This window comes from Solanum pennellii, chromosome 12 (assembly GCF_001406875.1).
Source record: "Solanum pennellii chromosome 12, SPENNV200".
Lineage (NCBI taxonomy): Eukaryota > Viridiplantae > Streptophyta > Magnoliopsida > Solanales > Solanaceae > Solanum > Solanum pennellii.
The window spans coordinates 46,299,971-46,315,482 of record NC_028648.1 but is presented as its reverse complement, the minus strand read 5'-3'; the positions used below and the strand labels follow the sequence as shown (position 1 = coordinate 46,315,482).

Here is a 15,512-nt window from a genome sequence, read left to right as displayed (position 1 = left end):
TGAAGTGGGTGAGCCTTCTATTCTTGGTCCTTATTTAGTTTATAAGACTTTGGAGAATGTTTATATCATAATAAACCGGTTTCAAACCACCTATAGTCGGCAAAAGTCTTATGCCGATCATAGGAGAAGTGATTTGGAGTTTGAAGAAGGTGATAAGGTGTATTTGAAAATTTCACCAATGAAAGGGGTGGTTAGATTTTTCAAGAAAGGCATGTTCAGTCCTCGTTATGTCGGTCCGTATGAAATTTTACAAAGAGTTCATCCAATTTTCCATGTTTCTATGCTTTAAAAGTTTATTGGTGATCCCGAGTCTATTTTTCCTATTAAGGGTCTTCGTGTGAAGGATAAGCTCTTTTATGAGGAAGTTGTGATTCAAATTCATGATAGGCAAGTCAATAAGTTATGGAATAGAGAGGTGGTTTCCGAAAAGTGTTAGCCTAGGCCGACATAAAATCCCAACGACACTTAAGCTTGAAAAGGAGTAAGAAAGAACACTTACCTTGGCTCAGTTCAACTCATGATTTACTTACTCATATTAAATATATGAAACTTAAAGGTAAATACAATATAAAGAAAAACTGACTAAAACATGTTATGAACTCTGAATATATATAAGTATAAAAATAATATCTGAGATGTATGTAAAAATATAAATAACTAATGTATATGAAAATACAATACTTCTATGAGAGCTTCTCTAACCGACAACCATCACTTAAGATCTATAGTGATGATAAAATGTTACTCGGCCCATCCTGCCCGACCATCCTAACCTTGCCACAGTATAGGACCTAAATTGTTTAATAGATCCACTATTAAACTGCAAAAAAAGTTCATCTAAAAAGTATGACCCTCTTCCACCCACGATGGACACCTGGTTTTCATGGAGAATTGAGTCAATCTGAAACTCTCATCCACACATAAGTTCTCAATACTACTCCCACAATTTACTAATTTTTATGTTTTTAAAATATACTGATTTTGTGGTTTAACATTAGTGTTCAAAACTTAGGTTAAATAGCTCTCTTGGAAATTATAGTTTCCCTGCATGCTTCATTTCATAAAGCTATTACTGCTGTCCAAAAACTAGGTCAAAGGCTCTTTACTTGTTTAAATGTGAAAACATTTGTAGCCCTTAGGGATTACTTAGTCCCCTTATACTTCATTGGAGGAAAGACTTCGACTTTTACTCTTTCCATAATTCTAAGATAATCCTTGAAGCGGAGTTAAAACATTTAGACAAGACTCTTGGAAGCTGTAATAGAGTTTACATTAACTTACTCATAGCTTTAGACTTAAGTTCCTAACTTTCTCAACTTAGATTTTAACATTCCTTGAATGGATTATGGAATCAAGGTTTCTATTTGAGTTCTTTGATGATTTCTAGATATTTAGAGATCATTTGAAGTAATTAGAATCATTAGAAGATGTTAATGTACCTTGGAAGGACATAAAAGGACTATACTATGAAAACCGGATGAAAAACGTCGGGTTGGGCGTACAGGTGGCGCTACACCTGGCGTACTGGTGGCGTGCCTTACCATGCGTTGGTTGGCTGAGGCCAAATTCTGGTGCACTGCATGCGCGCTGCGCCGCGCCTTCGCCTGCCTAGTTACGTTTGACAAATATTTTAACTAGTTTTTGATCTCCAAACTCTCCAAACCAATCCTAGTTCTTTCTCCAAATGATTGGGACTATTGATATTATCAATAACTAGTGAATTCAACTCAAATAAAACAAGAATCTAACCAACAATGGCAGCCAACCATCCAACCAATAAGAAATCAAAACTTTCCTTCAAGAACTTAATTTCTAACACGAAATAAATTCATATATTCATTGAATTGCAACAATGTGGTGTGTGGATGAATTATCCCACCACGAAAGATCCACATACCTGAATAGGGATCACACTCGACAAATTCCACTAGAATCTCTTGGAGTTCTTGGCGGAATCTTGCTCTTTTTCCTCTCCTCTTCTTCTCTTCTTCTTTATTCCAAACCCTAAGCGTAAAAAGTCTTTTTTTTAATCTGAACCAAAATTTGGTTTTCCCCAATTAGATCCTTAAAACGAAGTTGGAATTACTAGGCAAAAAAAGACTACTTTACCCTTACTAAAATTCGGATTAGACTTTCCTCAGCCCAATAGATCAACTTCTGAAAGGCATATCTGCCTCATACGACATTGAAAATGTGCACACCTGGTGCCGTTGAAAAGATCTTCCCAAGACATTTTCATCCATATAAAGAATTGCCCCCAAATTCTCCCGAGCTAGCAGTTATGGCCACTTGAAATGACCAAAACTCACTTCAAATACTTAAGAAGTAGATTTTCCCTATTCTTTCTAAAAATAACTATTTTTGGTTTCTTGGTTTAATCCTAGCTACTTAGAATTACTAGATATTATAATATCTCCCCCTTGGGAATATTTGTCCTCGAATGAGAAATTGTTTACTAAGCTAAGGGTAGTAACATCACTTAAGCACTCAGCAACAAAAGCAAGTAATAACATGCTTACACATAGTCTTATACAGGTTCTAAGAAGAGAATTTAGTACATTAATATGCATTCTCTCCGGATTCAAAGAGATGTGGATAATCTCTTTTTGATATCCTCCTCAGCTTCACAAATTGCTTCTTCAATAAATTGGTTCCTCCAAAGGACTTTGACTGATGAAACTTCCTTAGTTCTCCACTTGTTTAATTGACAATCTACAATCTGGACTTGAATCTCTTAGTACGACAAGCAATCCTTAATTCCAACATTCTTAGTTGGTACAATCAATGAAGGATCACCCAAGCATTTCTTCAACATATAAAAATGGCTAACTCTTGGGGTAGCTCCAACTCATATGCTACATTATTAACCGTCTTGGTGACTCTGTAAGGACCAATATACCGAGGAAAAAGTTTTCCCCTCTTACCAAACCTCATAACCCGTTTCATTGGTGAAACCTTCAAATACACTCAATCATCCATCTCAAACTCTAACGGTCTTCTCCTTGCATCTGTCTAGGACCTTTTGACGACTCTATTCCGTTCTCAATCTCTCTTGAATCACCTTCACCTTCTCCATAGCTTGGTTAAGTAGATCTGGTCCTATTAATCCTGCTTTGCCAACTTCGAACCACCCAATAGGAGATCTGCATCTTCTCCCATAAAGTGCCTCATATGGAGCCATCTGGATGCTCGAATGGCAACTGTTGTTGTAAGCGAACTCAATGAGAGGTATATGAACATCCCAATTCCCTTTGAATTTTATCACAAAATTTCTCAATATATATTCTAAGGTCTGGATCGTACGCTCCTCTTGTCCATCTGTCTGAGGATGAAAAGCAGTGCTCAAGTTCACCTTTGAATTCAAACCTTTCTGGAATGATTTCCAGAATTGTGCAGTAAATTAGTGAACCTCTATCTGAAATAATGGAGGCCGTAACTCCACGAAGTATCACCACCTCTCGATGGTACAACTTATCATAATCCTTGGCCGAATAGGTAGTATTTACCCGCGAAAAATGGGCTTTATCGATAATCACCCTAATATAATCATGCTGCTTGCGAGATCTTGGCAAGCCTATGATAAAGTCATATTAATCATCTCCTAATTCCAATTCAGAAATTCTATTGTCTGAGCAAAACCTCCAGGCCTTTGGTGCTCTACTTTCATTTGTTGGCAATTTGGGACTTGTCAACAAACTCATCAATATCTTTCTTCATGCCTTCTCACCAATATACCTCTCTCAAATCGCGGTACATCTTGGTGGAACCTCGATGAATGGGATATCTGGAGCTATGAGCCTCCTCTAGGATCCTCATCTTGGAGTACATCCACCCTAGGTACACAAAATCTACGTTGGTACTTCAGTACACCATCTCCCCCATTTTCAAAAGTCAATACTCTTTGCTTATGAACATTTGCCTTCAGTTAAGCAAAATGGGGTCTTGGTCTTTGATTATGAACATTTGCATTTAAGTCAAGCAAAATGGGGTCTTAGACTTGTTTCTATTTCACCTCTGACACTAGTGATGATTCAGCCCCATTAGTCACCACCATACCTCATTTTGTTGAATCCATAAGTATGACTTTCAGACGTGTGAGTCTGTGCACATCTTTGGTAACTCCCTCTTTTCTTCTTCAACATGGGCGGTACTCCCATGGATAACCTTCTCAAGGTATCGACAACTACATTAACCTTACCTTGGTGGTAGAGAATACTCATGTCATAATCCTTGAGTAATTCTAACCACCTCCTTTGCCTGAGGTTTAGCTTTCTGCGTGAACATGCTGTTGTGATCAGTGAATATGTCAAAAATGAACACCATACAAGTAGTGGCGCCATATCTTCAATGTAAACACTACTGCAGCCAATTTCAAGTCATGAGTCGGATAATTCTTCTCGTGAACCTTTAATTGTCGGGAAACTTAAGCTATAACCTTGCCATTTTCATAAACACACCGCCCAAACCGAATCTCGATGCATCACAGTACACCACAAAACCTTGCGTACCCTCTAGTAATGTAAAAAACGGAGCTATAGTCAATCTCCTTTTCATCTCCTGGAAACTTTTCTCACAAGCCTCAAACCATTGAAACTTGATTGTCTTTTGAGTAAGCTTGGTCAAAAAGACAAGATAGATGAAAACCATTCAAAAAACCTCTTATAATAGTCATCCAAACCAAAGAAACACCTTATATCTATAAAAGATGTGGGTCTAGGCCAATTCTGAACTACTTCTATCTTTTCGGTGACAACTCTAATCCCGTCACTGAAAAACAATGTGGCCCAAGAACGCCAAAGACTGAAGCCAAAACTCACAGTTTGAGAACTTGGCATATAACTCTTTATCTTTCAAAGTCTGTAGAACAATCCTGAGGTGACTATCATGTTCTTCTTCATTCGTTGAATAATTCAGTATGTCATCAATGAACAAAATGACAAATAGATTTAAATAAGGTTTGAAGACTTTTTTCATAAGATCCATGAATGTTGCTGGTGCATTTGTCAAACTAAAGGACATAACTAAAAACACATAATTACCATATCTTGTTCTAATGTCTCTGGAATATGAGATTCCCTAAATTTTAACTGATGGTAGCCTGATTTGGTGTCGCGCCTATCTGGGCCTTAGTTGACTAAGGCCAATTTCTAGCGCACTCCTGGCACGCCACGCCTGCCCCTACCAACGTATGTGAGACAAATTATTCAACTCATTTTTCATCTCCAAAATTTCCTGTTTCTTTCACCAAACGATTGAGACTATTGGTACTATCAATAACTACTGAATTCAACTCAAAATAACTCGGAGAAACAAGAATCTAACAAACAATGGTGGCCAACAATCCAACCAACATGAAGTCAAAACTTTCCTTAAAAAACATAACTTCTAACATGAAATTAATTCATAAATTCACTGAATTGCAACAATATGGTGTGTGGGTGAATTCGACCAACACGAAATACCCCACATACGTGAATAGGGATCATCCCCGACGAATTCCACTAGAATCTCTTGGCGTTCTTGGGGAGATCCTGCTTTTTCTCCTCTCTTCTTCTCTTCTCCTTTCCCCCAAATCCTAAGCGTAAAAAGTCTTTTTTAATCTGGACTAAAAATTGCTTTTACACCAATTAGACCCTTAAAACGAATTAGGAATTAGTTGGGTGAAAAGACTACTTTACCCTTACTAAAATACATACTAGATGTTCCTCAACCCAACAACTCAACTTTGGAAAGACCTTCCCAAGGGATTTCCATCCATATAAAGAATTGCCCCTAAATCCTCCTGAGCTAGAAGTTATAACCGTTTAAAAATGACTAAAACTAACTTTTAACACTTAGGAAATTTCCAGAGTTTTCCTATTCTTTCCAAAAAAAACTATTCTTAGTTTAATCGTAGCTACTTCTGATTACGAGATGTTACAATAAAACTTGGAGCAATTAATTTGTTCATTGAAATTTATCACGCCTCTGAATCTCTTTATCAGGTACATTTTCCTTTGGTTCTTTCCGAGGTCGTTAGAACCTTTTCTTGACTATCCGAAAGTTTGGACTTATGAAACATAAATAAAATGTTTTACTATTTGTAGCATATCAAATGAACATACAGTCAACAGTGTTAGGTCCTATTTTGACCTTTTTGGGAATAGTTCCATCATTTCCATTTCTCATATGGAATAGACTGTATTGGAAATTGTTAAATCACTATCTTTTAAGAGTTATTGCTTGTATATACTTTATGGAATGACAAGCAATTATCTATCAAGATACAACAATGTCTGAACAAACAAAACTTTTTCTTGCTCCCTTTCAAAGTTTCTATTTGTTGCTCTCTTTATTAACAAATAAACACCTTTTTGTTTCTCTCTTTCTGCACATGCAATTTTTTTGTTATTCTCTTTTGCTATTATGATAGCATCCCCCACAAAATTTGTTGTAAACGTGAACCTATAAGTAGGACATTCAACATTTACTTCAAAGTTAGATTTTTCCCTTTTCAACAATTTCATTAGATTGAGATGAATATGTGCTGTAATTTAATGAATCATTACATTTTCTAAATATATTTCTGCAAAAGAATATTCATATTCTCCACATCTACCACTTTTAATCATGAAAATATTTTTATCCAACTAATTTTCAACTTCAGTTTTATATTGCCCATATGTTTTAAGTGTTCATCCTTATCTTTCAGCAAATAGAATAACAATAGTGTAATTGTCAATAAAATTTTCGAAGCATTTTTCCACCACGAGATTGTGTTATCTTCATGTCACAAATGACAGTATAAATCAATTCTAAGGGATTAGAATTCCTTTCAACAACACATACTTGACATTTTAATTTATTTGAGTAGAAGTTAGGAAAATTTTCTAAGTTGATTAGTTTTTGCAAGATTTTGTAATTGACATGTCTCAAGCTTTCAAGTCACAAGCATTTTGATACAAGCAAGTAAGAACATATAGAAATACTGAGTTTGAAAAGACCTTCCATGAGGTAACTTTTCTTACAAATATTTTGTTCTTTACTTTTTATAATTTTGTCAAATACAAACATTGTTTCAAAATCATCTTGTCAGATATCCTTTTCAAAATGATCTTTCCATAACATTCAATTTGTTAAAGAAATTAATCATGGCCACAGTCTTATAGGTCTTATAAGGGAAATATGACCCAAATGTTGTTTTACAACACAAACATAAAAGATCACTTTTCACCAATGTTCATATCAATATAATTAAATTATTTCAATAGACATATTTTTTCTTGAAAAATCACAATATTTAAAGTGACTCTTTTCCATCAAAGAATACAATTTTTTCGACCGATTAATATAATTTTGTGATTTTGTACAAGTCATATCATATATCTAGTAAAGAGAGACTCAACGACCACAATATCAAATATACTCCAAGAATTTTGTGTGTCTAACATAATACAAGAATGTCATTATATTTCATATTTTGTTCTTTCAAATATTGTTCAGATATTAAGTCTGATTTTATCTTTATCACAAGTAAAGGACCCTCCACATTTTAAATATGTTCAAAAAATAATTTTCAAGTATTTGTAACTATTTTCACATTTTTTTTCATGCTTTCAATTTGTATACCATCAAATAAATATTGGCAACACGAACCCTCTTTTGGAGATTTAATCCATAAAAACATCTATTACAACACAAAAATCACTAATTTTTTGTCATTAGCGTTTTTCCCCTTAATATTTATATTGTTCTAATGCTTAACCGAATGAACCTCAAATTCTGATGAAGTTTTTATATTTTTCGAATCAGTTTCACATTCAGACATAGTAGTAAATCAAAAATGTTTTAATCTCTAAAAACCTCAAATACAACAATGTTTCTAGCTAACGAAGATTTTATAATTTTCGAATCCTTTAGCCTTAATATTTCTAACAAAGATTTTGTACTCTTCAAGTCAGAATATTCATTCAAACAGTGTATTTAACAAATTGGTGAAGTTTTTGTAATTTTCGAACCATTGCACAATTTGATTTGTCCATGAAGTTCTTATATTCTTCGTACCCACAGAGTAAAAAAATAGAAGATTTTAGTCTCCAAAAGTAAGACACAATCAAATTTCACAAGGAGTAGAAAACTACAAGTATTTTTCTCTCTTTCCTATAAACAAAATACATATTAATAATAATAAAGATCTATTCTTAAATCATCACATAATGACAACTACCCTAACATTTATTAAATAAATTTCATAACTTTATAAAGGATAGAGAAAATATTAATCAAGGGAAATAAAAATAGAACCTGATTTTTCCTCTCGTTGAATCATATTCTATTTGTCAGCAACGATTTCGTGCAAATCACTTTTTTTGCAAATTATTTATTTCTTTCTCAGTTTTCATCATATTCAAATTTTTCTTAGAAGACACTGAATTTCAACGAGAAACTAAATTCATGTTCAAATATTGTTAGGAGACAACATATGTTAATTAAAATATCCATGTTTGTCTTTATGCACAAAATAACTCTCTCATTAATAAGAAAATTGACGGGGTGCAATACTTGAATGCACTTGGGAAAAAAATATCAGATTAATCATACCCATCCATGACACTTACTACAGAAAATATACTCAAACATATTAAAGTAGTACAAAATCATCTCAAATCTCTTTTATCGTATGATAAATAGTTTCTTTTTCTTCTTCTTTCCAAAAAAAAATAAAGAAAATAGAAGTAAGTTTCGTACCATAGAAAATATCATCAATTTTAAAATTTTTAAGCTTGTTATCTCCTACATTAAAATTAGAAAACCAGAAAAAATAAAAGATGGAAACAAAAACACAAAGAAATATCCAAGTTTACAGTACCCACTGTGTCCTTAAAAAATTTAATTCCATAAATTGAATTCCTCCCTAAATGATAAAACGGATTAACCATTAAAGAAGTAGTGGTACCCGAAATTTCAATAATTTTAATGAACTCGAAATGATAGGAACAAGTCACACTCACAGACACGATCAATCGATTTTGTTTTGTAAGAAATGTATGCAAAAGAAGGAAAAAGTTAAATCCTGACTAACGAGAGACAACCTTTCAATATATAGCCAACAAAGGGTAAATGTCACAAATCTTTGAAAAGAAGACAATCTTTCATAAAGGTCACAACACTTTGGAAAAGGGACAACCGTTGAAACAACCAGAATCTTTTAGAAACAACACATCCTTTCATAATTATCAAAACCCTTTGGCATAATAACAACCCTTAAGCATATTCACAACCCTTCATTTCCTGTTCACACCATTAAATTCCAACAAATAATAATATATAAATTGTGCACGATTTTTGTTACTCGTATTCGACACCCTTTTTGTCAAACTAATTAACATCCAAGAGCCTTCTTTGTTGAGTTATGCCAAAAAATAAATTTGATCCTATAATAATAACAATGAATTAAAAAGAATAATCGTAATTTATATAGAGAGAACACACCTTAATCACAAGAAAATACATGAAAATAGAAATACAAAATTAGTGCAAATTTTTGAAATTCTTGTTCGACATCCCTTTTGACAAACTAATCAAAATTCACATAGCCTTCTTCATCAACTTATGCTAAAAGATGAATATAATCTTATAATAATAATAATATAAATAAAATTAATAATTTAGAATTGGGGTTCCAAGATACAAAATATTACGAATTTATCGAGATATAATTTGAAAAATATAATTAAGTGTCTTAAATATTGTAATTAAGTAATTGGGGGTTATGAATATGAAAATTTAAAATTGAAGGAGTTAATGATATTATTAAATGTAGAAGTCTAATAGGTATAAGTAATGAATATGAAACTTTAAAAACAAATAAACGAGAATAAAATACTAATAAAAACAAATAAAGGACATAAAAGAAATAATTTTATATTGTATATAACTATAATTTTTTTATTGAATTAGTAAATAAACATTTTCAACAAAATCATAATGTGTATTTGAATTGAAACGACTATAAATGTTTCCTTAAAGGAATGAAAATGATTTTTTATTACCTCCTTAAATTTTAATAGCGGGTGTAATTTTTTTAAAATATTTGATTTCAAAATTAAATATGATAGAGGAGACGTGATGTTAGTGAGGTGAGTTTTAAATGATTTGGGATGCACGTTTTGGGATACAATTGAGCAAGTAATTATTCATTTATGTATTTGTTTTGAGGTTTAAAATAAGAAATAATTCAGAAAATGATAAAAATAAATAATAGCAAACTGACCATTGGAGGGCGCCAATGTAACACTTTGAAAGTCCATGACTTACTCTAGACCCTCAGTTGAAGAACTAAGTCCTAAACCAGTGTTTCTAAGCCTAAACTAATGTAATCAACCTAATTAGGAAGTGTTAGAACAAAAATGTTAAATAAACGACCATGACGTCCGAAGATTTGTGAAATTTGAGATAGTGTGCCTTAGTATGTTTCAAGGGGTTTTAAGAGTCGGAATTTAGTCCAATTTAGTAGAAATATTAGAGTGTGTTTAGGGTTTAAATGTCCGTGAATGACTCCGCAAGGAACACCCTATGGGTCCTTGAAGAGGACCCTAACAATTTACCCTACAAGCTGTCATTCGACAGTGGCTATTGACGAACCAAACGACGAGCCGCCGATGGGTCAACGTCCCTTTGATGGAGCTTGTTTGTTCATACTTAGACATCTCCCAAAAATCACCAAAAATCTAGGTCTTTGACAGAAACCACGACTGACTAGTACGTGGCCGTGGTTTTTGTCAACGGACGATTGACGTGAACTCGTCGATTGGAGGCTTGGTTAATTGCCAAGTTTAGGTCAAGGTAAGGTTAACTTTATAATTATTTTATAAATTAATTAAGTTTTAAGGGGTAGCAAATTATGTTTTTTGGGGACTATAAAATATTTTTAAGTTATTAAACTAACCTAACACCCCATTATTTCCCAAACCCAATTCTCTAACTTCTCTCTACTTTCTCTCTCTATTCGAAAGACCACCATTGAAGACCAATGTCAAATATTGATTAGGGATACAATACTCATGTTTTATCCATCATTCTTCCAGGAATCTTAAGGAATAAAAGCTATTCACTCTTGGAATCTCTTTCCCCAAGAGGCACTTCAACATTGGTTTCCAAAGATGTCTTAAACTTGACTTATCCTCCAATTTCGTGAATTGTCTTTAAAATTGATGTAATGTTGAATTGCTTTGGTTTATATTGATATATTATTATTGATTATTGGTTAGTCACTGTAGTTCTTAGTCTTTGACCTAGTTCTATGAAAGAATCCATGAATGAACTTTTTTCTCTAACCATAGCTATGAATTGAACTTATAGATTATTAAGGTTGTTGTAATTGAATATGTTATTGTTTAATACACTATTATATGATGATGATGAGTGTAATTGATTGATGAATATTTTGGAAGTGATGGTAAGATATTGAAGGAGGTTTTGGAAGTTCTTGGTAAGACTATCTATGACCATGAGCTCAGTACTTCAATAATGATGGTTTATTCACGATTATGATGTTCAATTGAAGTATGATTATATGAATATAATAGGAAAATTATGATATGATGAATATGATGTCATGTTATGGATATTTTTAATTGTGAGATCATGACAGGGGTATGATCATGCAAGGTTGAATGTGATTCTCTTGTGTGCCTTATTGTGATATGACTATGATGTGATGATCTCACTAAATGATTGGTTGTAATGAAAGGAAGTTCTCATGCAATACCTAAAGATATAATGATATTATTATATAAAGGGTTATTCTCCTATGGCCTATATTAATATTTGATGATTATGAAAGGCTTAAAAACATTTAAAAAAGAGACTTTAGCATAACAACAATCGAACTAGATATGAAAGTTTTCCCTTCTCAATGAGGGTAGGGAGGTTCATAATGTTTCTTATAAGATGGGGACTATAATGCAATTGTGCATAAAGAGGTTTTCCAATACATATCTCCTAATTCCTTAACTATGTCGCCCCATAAGAAAACTAGCTAGTGGATCTACCTAGAATGTTATGTTCATATTCTGGTTCTACCTTGGCAAGTAGAGCACCTTCTTTATGTGTAGGGTTTCATGACATCAGATTCCATGTTTAGATAACATGGTCGAATGTCAGTTAAGGCTATTTGTCCGAAAGTAAAATGAATGAATGAAGCAATAATGATGAACTCTAACTAGGTGACTTAAGGGGTTCTACTTAGTGTAGGTAAGGGTATGGGACTTTACCTATGCATCAACAAGTTGACCTTGAAGGGAGTCCTAGGAGGGTGTACTCATGTGCTTATGCTATGAGTGAAATGAAAATGTTAACTTTACATGATGATGATCTTATATAATGTTGACTTCATTGATGAACATGATATGGCTATAAATTGCTATATATATGATTATGAATATGCATGATATGATGTTATACGAAATGTAGACATTGCTTATAGTCTATTTTCTAGTTACTTGATTATGTGGGGTTATGGGGCTTCCCATGAGCATTGCTCTTGTAGGCTTGGGATGGGATTGTGAGTAAGGGTATTGTATGCTTTGATGTTGTGTACTCTAGTACACAAATTGTTGTTATGAATTTATGATGAAGCTATTCATGTTGATATAACTCTATGATGATGTTATTCATGTTGATATGACTTTATGATGATGTTGATCTTGTGTTGGATATGAACTTCTCTTAAGTGATGTTATGATCATTGACTTGTATATGCTCTTATGTGTGCATAAAAGGATTTCAAAGCAACTTACATTGGTTATCAACAAAATGTCCCTTTAAGAATGATATCAATGGTTCTACTTGCATATGTTTCCATGAAGGTACATGTGATTTGTACTAATCCATATTCTTTATATTTCTAAAAATATGTAGGTTCGGGCAATTGCAAAGCATTAGAGGCCAATTACAAGGAAGACTTGGACATCTGTCCCAAGTTGTTGGTGAGTCCTCAAAGTTCGAGGATGATACCATTTTCTATCTTCATTAGTATTGTCTATGTCTAAAGACACTTGTTCTTTTCTTATGTTGAGAATTAGTTGTAAGCCTATATGTGGTGTATTGTACTAGTGTAAGGGCTATGTCAAACTCTGTAAATCTCTATTAGATGGTTATATGTGAGACTATTATTAGATTATGTTATGAATTAGCTATATTTCATAAAAGAGAAGTCTATTAACATTTCATAACCTAGGAGTCTATGTCAAATCCATATATAATAAGTGAGAAGTCTAAGTATACTTCACTATGTAAAAGTTCTAAATTTTATGCATTTGCTCGAGCTATGTGATGATGTATACCAAGGGCTAGTCTAGGGCCTCTTTAAGGATGAAGACGCCGATTACGACTAGGGGTGCTCCCCAGTCGTGATAAACATAGTATCATGGACTGGTTGAGTAATCTTAGGATGGATGTCTCACCAAACCACGTCTATGTAGAGTCTTGTTCAAAATTGTGAAGCGCTCCACACTTATGAATGGGAGGTTGTATGATGCTTAGAAAATTCTCACGTCTTTTGTATTCTTGAAATTCGTGCCTCAAGAGTGGTAACTCTATGTCTCCTTTTTATTCTAACCCTTTTCTTGTGGTTATAGGCTATGACTACTAAAAGGGCAGCCTCAAGAGAGTTGAAGAAGAGATTGCTAATATAGGAGTTCCTCCTCAAGATAATCAAGCTCCTCCTCAAGAAAATGCTCCACAAGGCGACCAAGCTCCAGTCAATCCTGCAGCCATGACGGATGAAGAGATAAGGTTGGATTACATCAACTTGGCGCATGACTACTCAATCTCAAGTCATAGATACTCAAGCTCAAGCCATGAGGGCTCAAGAAAACCGTGAAGTTGGACCTCATGTGAACAAAAATGCTAGTACCATGGATTCTCGCTAGAGGGACTTCACAAAAAGGAACCCTCCAATGTTCTTTGGGTCGAAGGTGAATAAAGACCGCCAAGACTTTCTTGATGAGGTCTACAAGATATTGTAAGCTATTGGAGTGAGTTAAAATGAGAAAGCCAAGATAGTTGCTCAAAGATGTGGCTCAAACTTGGTATACCCAATGAAGGTACAATAGGGATTTCAGAGCAGGTCCTATAAGTTGGGAAGTTTTTAGGAGGGCATTTCTTGATAGGTTCTTCATAAGGGAGAAAAAAAGGAAAAAGTGGAAGAATTCATCAACTTTCTTCAAGGAGGTATGAGTGTTCAAGAATACTCTTTTAAGTTCACTAAGTTGTCCAAATATTCCTCTTCTTTGGTGTCTAATCCTAGAGAAGAAATGAGACATTTTATAATGGGTGTGTCCGATGATCTTATGAAAGAGTGTTGTTCGACGATGCTTGATGACAACATGGACATTTCTCGTTTTATTGTGCATGCTCAACAAGATGAGGAGAGTAGGTTCAAGAGGAAGAATAGGTAGTTCAAGAGGGCAAAACCTTATGAAGGAGGTACTATAAGGGAAATTTGTAAATTCAAGACAAGCCTAGATTCTAGTAGAGGGTCTCCTACCAAGTTCCTTCCAACTTCCCCAAGGTGAGCAAGGATAGAGTGTCTAACCCTAGGCCCAAAACGAAAAAAGTGGAAATTCACCAAGTGAGAAACCAACTTGTACCAAGTGTGCTAAAAAGAATATTGGTGAATGTCTAGTTGGGACGGAAAATTGCTTTGGGTGTGGAAAGTGTGGCCATAAGGTGAGGGATTGTCCTATGATAAAGTCTAGAGGAAAGGAGAGTAATCAAACTCAAGCAAGCGGTCCTAGTTTGGATGTTCCTAAAAAGAACCGCTTCTATGATCTTTGCTATAGGGGTGACCAAGAGAATTCTCCCAATGTTGTCACTGGTATGTTACAAGTGTTTTCCATTAATGTCTATGCTTTACTAGATCCTAGTTTCACCTTATCATTTGTAACTTCATTAGTGACCATGAAGTTTAATGTGTTAACCAATGTGTTGATTGAACCTTTTTTGGTTATTGCCACTGTAGGTGACTCCGTTGTGGCTATAAGAGTCTTTACGAGTTGTCCTATATCATTTCCTAATATAGTTATATTTGTTGATTTGGTAGAACTTTATATGTTAGATTTTGATATCTTATTGGGTATGGATTGTTGCACGCTTGTTTTGGTTCTATTGATTGTATAAAAACGGTAGTTAAGTTCCAATTTACTAATGAACCCGTTTTAGAATTGAAGGGGAGAAACTCAATTCCTAGAGGTCGAATTATTTCGTCTATAAAAGCTTGTAAGATGATTTCTGTAAGACCCCTAAATTGACTTATAAATAGAGACTAAAATGTTGGTAATGATGGTTTAAGGTCCTCAATAAGTATATTATATGGTATTGAGGCAATGTCTAAGAGTTTAGGTGCATTGAAAGTCAAACATCAAGGGACGACCAAGACGTTCGATGATTACGTCATATATGTGCCTCATATGTGGTATTATGTGTTTATGTGTGATTAATGAGGTTTTAAGGTCTTTAAATGATTTATT

The 15,512-nt window shown here is 33.9% G+C and overlaps 1 pseudogene; it reads right to left on the bottom strand.

Moving 5' to 3' along the window:
• Positions 1–1,744: 1,744 nt before the first annotated feature.
• Positions 1,745–15,512, bottom strand: part of LOC107006287 — a 42,471-nt pseudogene continuing 28,703 nt past the window's right edge.